A 7,470-nucleotide genomic window follows, 5' to 3' on the forward strand; every position below is an offset into this window, starting at 1 on the left:
CATTTTAGGTAGGCCATTTCTAAAAATAGCCCGAACTAAAATTTATGTGTATGTTGGAACTTTATCAATGGAATTTGGTGATATTGTTGTGCATTTTAATATTCTTGATGCGATGAAATTTCCAGCTGAGGATCATTCTATTTTTAGACTTGATATTTTGGATGATATTGTTGATGAATATACTGCAAAATTTGATTCTTTGCATGATGAAGAACATTCTTTTCTATCATCTTTGTATACATGCATTGAATCTGCGATTGAATCCAAATTTGTGATTGATGTTGATTTTGATATTGATGATTGTGAAGCTGATGTTGATGATGTATCTTCTGTGATGGATATTGATGTTGAATCTGATGAGATGAGTGTTGTGCCTTTGCATGTAAATTCTTTAGAGTTAGAATCCACTAACCATTTTACAGGAAGCATAGATAAATCTGACTTGTAGGTACCCACTCTTGAGCTTAAACTGCTTCCAGAAAACCTCAAGCTTACTTACAGGTTTTGTAAAACTATATGCCCATTGATGTAAGGTATCTACATATTCGACCTTAATTTCTTCCTTGAGGATGTGGTCTTGTATGAAAGGATGCCTTATTTCAATATTCTTAGTTTTAGAATGAAGAACAAGATTTTTAGTCAAATTAATGGCACTTGTATTATCACATTTCAAGGGAATATTATCTGAGGATATGCCATAATCTTCTAGTTGACTCTTGATCCAAAGAGACTGAGCACAACAGCTTTCAACTGCTATGTATTCACCTTCGATGATGGATAATTCCACACAAGCTTGTTTCTTTGAATGCCAAGAGACTAGAGAATATCCAATTAGATGACATGTGCCACTAGGGCTCTTTCTGTCTAGCTTGCAACCACCAAAATCAGAATCACTATAACCTTCAAGAAAAATATTTGAACCATTTGGATACCACAGTCCAAGATTCTTGGTTCCTTTAAGGTATTTTAAAACTCTTTTTACAACAGTTAGGTGTGATTGTCTTGGTAAAGACTGAAACCTAGAACAAAGACATACATTATGCATGATATCTGGTCTACTAGCTGTTAAGTACAATAGAGATCCAATCATACCTCTATACAATTTTTTATCAACTGCTTTTCCTGCTTCATCAAGATCTAGATAGCAGTTTGTTGCCATGGGAGTTGCAGCCTCTTTGTAGTCTGAAATTTTGTATTTCTTTAACAGGTCATTGCAGTACTTTGATTGATGAATAAAAATGTCATTCTTAGTCTGCTTAACTTGAAGTCCCAGAAAGTATGCTAGTTCTCCCATCATGGACATCTCAAACTCCTCCTGCATAGTCTTAGAAAATTCCTTGCATAAAGTAGGATTAGTTGAACCAGAAATGATATCATCAACATAAATTTGCACATACAACTTATCCTTTTTGGAATTCTTAATGAAGAGAGTAGAATCCACTTTACCTCTAGTGAATCCTTTCTTTATCAGGAATTCACTTAGACGCTCATACCATGACCTTGGTGCTTGTTTTAATCCATACAGAGCCTTTTTGAGTTTGAAAACATAATATGGATGCTCATAATCTTGGAATCCTAGTGGTTTTTCCACATAGACTTCTTCCTTAATATACCCGTTCAAAAACGCGCTCTTGACATCCATTTGGTACAACTTAATCTTCATCACAGATGCAACAGCGAGTAGAATTCTTATTGCTTCTAGTCTGGCTACTGGTGCATAAGTCTCATCATAATCGATTCCTTCCTCCTGATTGCAATCTTTAGCAACCATCCTTGCCTTGTTCTTTGTGATTTCCCCATAATCATCCATCTTATTTTTGAAAACCCATTTAGTGCCTATGACTTGCAAATTTTCCGTTCTTGGAACGAGCTTCCATACATTATTCCTTTTAAACTAATTTAATTTCTCTTGCATGGCCATCATCCAATTTTCATCCACAATAGCATCTTCAATATTTTTAGGCTCAATTTTGGAAACATAAGCCACATTCATACAAAATTGATTAAGTTGACGTCTAGTGCAAATTCCTCTTGAGATATCACCAATAATGTTGCTTGTCAAGACATTCCTTGGTGTTTTCCATTCCTTAATCAATTCAACTCTGGGAGAATCGATTACATTTTCAGAGTTTCCTTCTTCTGGGTTCTCTTCATTTTCTTCTTCCTCTCCAACGGAATCATCAACTTTTGTAGACTTTCTATTTTGTCCAGGATTGATGGTAGTTTCAATAAACTCATCAAAAGCTACATGAACTGAGTCTTTAACACACATTGTTCTCTTGTTATATACCTGATAAGCTTTGCTTGTAAGAGAGTAGCCAACGAAAATAGCTTCATCAGCCTTGGAATCAAGCTTACCAAGGCTTTCATTACCATTGTTTAGCTCAAAACATTTGCACCCGAAGATTCTTAGATTTGAGATATTAGGTTTTCTTCCTTTGAATAGCTCATATGGAGTTAATTTCAACATTGATCTTATCACTGTTCTGTTCAGCACATAACAAGTTGTACTTACTGCGTCTGCCCAGAAGTACTTCGGTAAATCTCTCTCGTTAAGCATCGTTCTTGCTAATTCTTCTAGTGCCCTGTTCTTTCTTTCAACCACTTCATTTTGCTGAGGTTTTCTTGGTGCAGAAAAGTTGTGAGAGATCCCCATTTTCTCACAATATTCATCAAATGCTTCATTCTGGAACTCCTTGTCGTGGTCACTTCTAATCGATTTAATCATGAGTTCCTTTTCATTTTGAATGAGAGCAGCAAACTTCTTGAACACTTTGAATGTATCACTCTTGGTAGAGATGAAGAAAGTCCAAGTGAAGCGAGAGTAGTCATCAACAATTACCAGGCCATATGAATTTCCTCCTAGACTGTTTACTCTTGAAGGACCAAATAAATCCATGTGTAAGAGTTGCAAAGGTCTGGTAGTTGACATTTCTCTTTTATTCTTGAATGACTGTCTTGTTTGTTTTCCCTTTTGACATGCATCACATAGTCTCTCAGAGGCATAGCGAATGTTAGGAAGTCCAATGACAAGATCCTTAGACACTAGCTTGTTCAGTTGACCCATGTTAATGTAAGCTAGTCTCTTGTGCCAAAGCCATGCATCATCTTCTTTAGTCATTAGGCAAATAGGTTTTTCTAAAGTCGATTATGTAGATGTTATTATATCTCTTTCCCATTAACAATAACTCATCATTTGAACCATTGCTAATCAAACAGTACTTAGGTTCAAACATTATCTTTAGTCATTTGTCACACAACTGACTAATGCTGAGCAGATTGTGTTTTAGTCCTTCAACAAGAAGCACATTCTCAATTTTGTAAGTAGAGGGAGTTTGGATTTTACCAATATCGATGATCTTTCCTTTGTTGTTATCACTGTATGTGACATGGCCAGTAGTCTTGTAAGAGATGCTTGTGAATTTTGTTGGATCTCTTGTCATGTGTCTTGAACATCCACTATCCAGATACCACACGGAGCCTTTTGCTCCTTGTTTCAAACACTCTTCTGTCGTCTCAGATTTTTCCATCATGATGAGATCACTTTCAGACACTTTCTTTTCGTTATCACTTTGATGCCCGTGACTTTTCTTCTTATTGAGAAATTTCATAAATCTTTCAGCAAGCAGATTGACTCTTTCTGATCTGGATTCCGATTTATTAGCATAATTTTTTTTTGTTTTGCAAGAACCCTGTTTCAAAAGATTCATAGAACCCGTTAGTAATAGAATTTTTCTTGGTGTTGCAAGTAACATATACACATTCAAAAGCATATTCACTTGTCCTTCTTGTTTGAGAAAAAAAAAGGCATTTTCCAAGATCAGTCGATTTAACAAAAATAGTAATCGACTAGTTTTTCAAATATTTTATGAAAACCAGCTCAAGTGCCAATTGTTAAAATAGAATGGCTCCATTTCTCACACCAAGAGCGGGGGGTGAATTGGTACAAAATTTAAAACTTTCAAAAAAAATTCACCAAAAGAGATGCCTTTATACTTTTCTTGAAACACAAGTTAAAAGATTTTCAATGCAGCGAAATTTAATCGAATGAGTATAAAGTATAATCGATTGAATGTAAAAGGGTAGGGATAAGAAAGATCAAACGCTGAGTTTTTATACTGGTTCAGCCAAGCCTAACCCCTTTGAGGCACCCTCAAAGTCAAACGTAACATGTCCTTCTTCCTGTAATCACAATAGGGAACCCAACCCAATCTTCAGCAGATTGTAGAACCTGATCTTGTAGTAGACACCCAAATGTGCAGATAGATCAGACTTTGAAACTCAACAATCTTGCTCTTCAAGAAATTCCAAGTAGTTGATCACCACGATCAAACTAGTTTCTTGGAGCTTTTCTGCTTTCTGTAAGAATCAAACTTTCTACAAAAGAATATGAAAATCTCATAATCACACACGTTCTTTACAGAAATCAAATTCGCATCAATTTATAGTATAGCACATCTCTGACGCATTTTAATCAACTTTGCTACTAATGTAGTCGAATACACCAATTCAGTTATAACAGTTAGTAACAATCAAAGAAATTAATTGAATTCACGATTAATGCAGTCGAATAACATTTAATGTTTGGTCAACACATTTAAAAATATAGCCGTTGTGACAGTTATATCAAGCATTAACAGATTTCAAAACAGTAACAGAATTAGTCGAATACATATCGCAGGCAATCGATTATGCAACAATGTTAATCAAAGTTTTGGAAACTTTTCTCTTTGAAAAATCTCACAACACACTTTGAAAAAGGTTTGTGCAAAGACACGATTTTTAATCGATTCACCCCATAATGTAATCAACTTAAAACTGTTGTTTTGCCACACAATTAAAATTCAACATTTGTGCTTGTGGTTTTTCTCATCAAAAACATGTGTCATGCATTCATGTATAAAATGACATATATAACACAGTGAAATGCAATGAACAACACAATCATGTTCTCATATATGCATGTAACATGTAAGCATAGAACATGTCACACATAATACACATGTGTTATTAATTATGCATTGTCATCATCAAAAACTCAGCTAAACCAGTGCTCCCCCTATGAACAATGACAACACTCTTCAACAATCATGTGTTTTAGTAATTTTGCTTTTAAATACAGAATGGTAGATTAATAAAAAAGATAAAATAGAGAATGATAGATGAAGAAGAGTGTGGAGATAAAAGTTTTGCAAGAATGTAAATTGCAATAAAGTAAATTACTAAGAGTAGAACTAGAACTTGTAAAGTAAATCAACACTGCATTAGCAATTTTTCATGTTTGCAATGTTATCAAACGGTTTGAATTATATCCACAATTTGTCACCTCTTTTCTACATTTGAATTACTTATTTATATTTTTTCTCTTTTCTTTAACAATTATTTAACAAATAAAATAAAAGAAGAAACACATAAATGAAGTAATAAATTACCCACTTTGTGTTCTATATTACTATTATTTTCATGTTCTGTAGCTATTGCATATAACTTTTCTTTCAATCTAGCTTCAATTCATGTCTTGATTGTCCTTTTTTCGATGTCTTTATGTTGTGATTAATTTTTTTCTTGGTGTCTTTTGTCTCAATCAGGCTTCTCTCAATATCTCTGTAACATTTTATTTCAATTTTTTTTCTCAATCCTACTTGATGCATCACTTTCCACCCTTTTATTGTCTTCAAATTTTGTATGTTAATTCGCTTATTTATTATTCCAACTGGATTTACTCCTCACTACAAAAAAATTGAATTTTACTAGGAGTTATTTTTATTAATACCAACGGTTTTAACCCGCGAAAAATGCACTTCCCGCGGTTATTAGGGGTTTTTTTCGAACGCCGAAATTTATGGGGTTTATGGAGAAACCGCCCCTAATCTAATTAAATCCTTAAAAAAATATAAAAACTTTTTTTCTTCCTAGAAAACTAGCACCCATCCCTTTTCTTCAAATCAAACCCTCAACACATGAACAAACATGCAATTAACAACTCCAAAAATTGAATATAGTGAAAAATACAAGCAATTCCATGGGAAGAGATTCGAGCGTGGATTTAGAAGGGGAATCGAGGTCATGGGTTTTGGGGCACAACAAAACCAACATCGTGACTAACTAAATTGACAGGGAAGCATCATAGGACTCTTATCAACATTCTCTTCATGACCCCTTTCTCTCTTCTTGGCATGCAACATCGCCACCCTTTTCTTTCAAGTGCAGCAACATTTTCGCACAACAGAAGCCCAACCTAAAGGCTTGGAGCAGTGAAGTTGAGTGCAGTCCTTCAGCGACACTTTACCCATTCTCTCATTCCCCACATTCAACCCAGCCTGAAAAATGAAAAATTGAAAAAAAAAATCAAGAAAAAGAAGAAAAGAGAAAGAGAAAGGTTAGTAAATGATGATGGTGGTAAGATTAAAGGTGAAAATAGAAATAGAAACAGAGAGAAAGAAAGGAATTCGCTAACGACCAAAGTTAGCCGCTAATGTGGAACAACATGCCTAGATAGAAATAAGCCTAAGAACTAAAAAAGAATATTAATAAATGGAATTAAAAGACTAAAAATGTAAGAGAGAAAGGAGAGGAAACTTATAAATTGGAAGGGATGACACTTGAAAGGATCCAAGATAACTGCCAAGGAGGATCACCACTTGTTTTTCACAAGATAAGACCCAAAATTAAACTAAGAGACATAATTCTATCTCAAAAAAGTAATGCAATTGAATGCAAAGCACTCTTTATATTCAAATTTGAAGGTGTTCAAGGTGTATGTACAAAGGAGACCTTAGGTTGCTTATATAGCACTAAGAGATTAAGTAGATGAAGAAAACTAAAGGATGTGGGACTTGAAGGCTACAAATCTCGACAACAGCTCTCAAGGCTATTTTAAGTCGCACATCTCTTAATTCTACAACATCTTAAGGGTATATAAGCTACCTAACTAGTCTAAAGATCAAAACTATAACTATACGTGAGATAACTTGCAATACAAGCAATTGAAAGGAGAAGAGACTTATTTATTCTTCTTTCTTTTAAGTCCAAGCTATTTGAAGTCCCACATTGCTTACACCTTAAAGAAAAGAAGAATATATATGCTTCTTCATAACCAAACTAAGAGAAAGAAACTAGAAACTAGAATAGGCAAAGTACAAGCCTAAGAAAACCTATACTATTTCTTTTTATGCTTCTTGTCACTCTTTTAAACTCTTTGTTCTTGCCCCATCTATGATCATATAATCTCCCCCAGGTTGGAGAGGATTCGACCTCGAATCTTGAAAAGAAACCTGCAAAAAAGAGAGATTAGTGACTTATTTCTTTTGTTATCCAAAAGGAACTCCTCCTAGATCAAATGTTGACCTGGGAAAAACATCAAACATATTGTCAATGAATTGATGTTTTCCAAACAATGTATATAGACAAGGAATATTAAAAGAAGGCTTCTTTGGAATTGGATTGATTTTCTTAATGAAAACTAGAAAT

The sequence above is a fragment of the Vigna angularis genome, chromosome 8 (genome assembly GCF_016808095.1).
Source record: "Vigna angularis cultivar LongXiaoDou No.4 chromosome 8, ASM1680809v1, whole genome shotgun sequence".
NCBI classification, from domain to species: domain Eukaryota; kingdom Viridiplantae; phylum Streptophyta; class Magnoliopsida; order Fabales; family Fabaceae; genus Vigna; species Vigna angularis.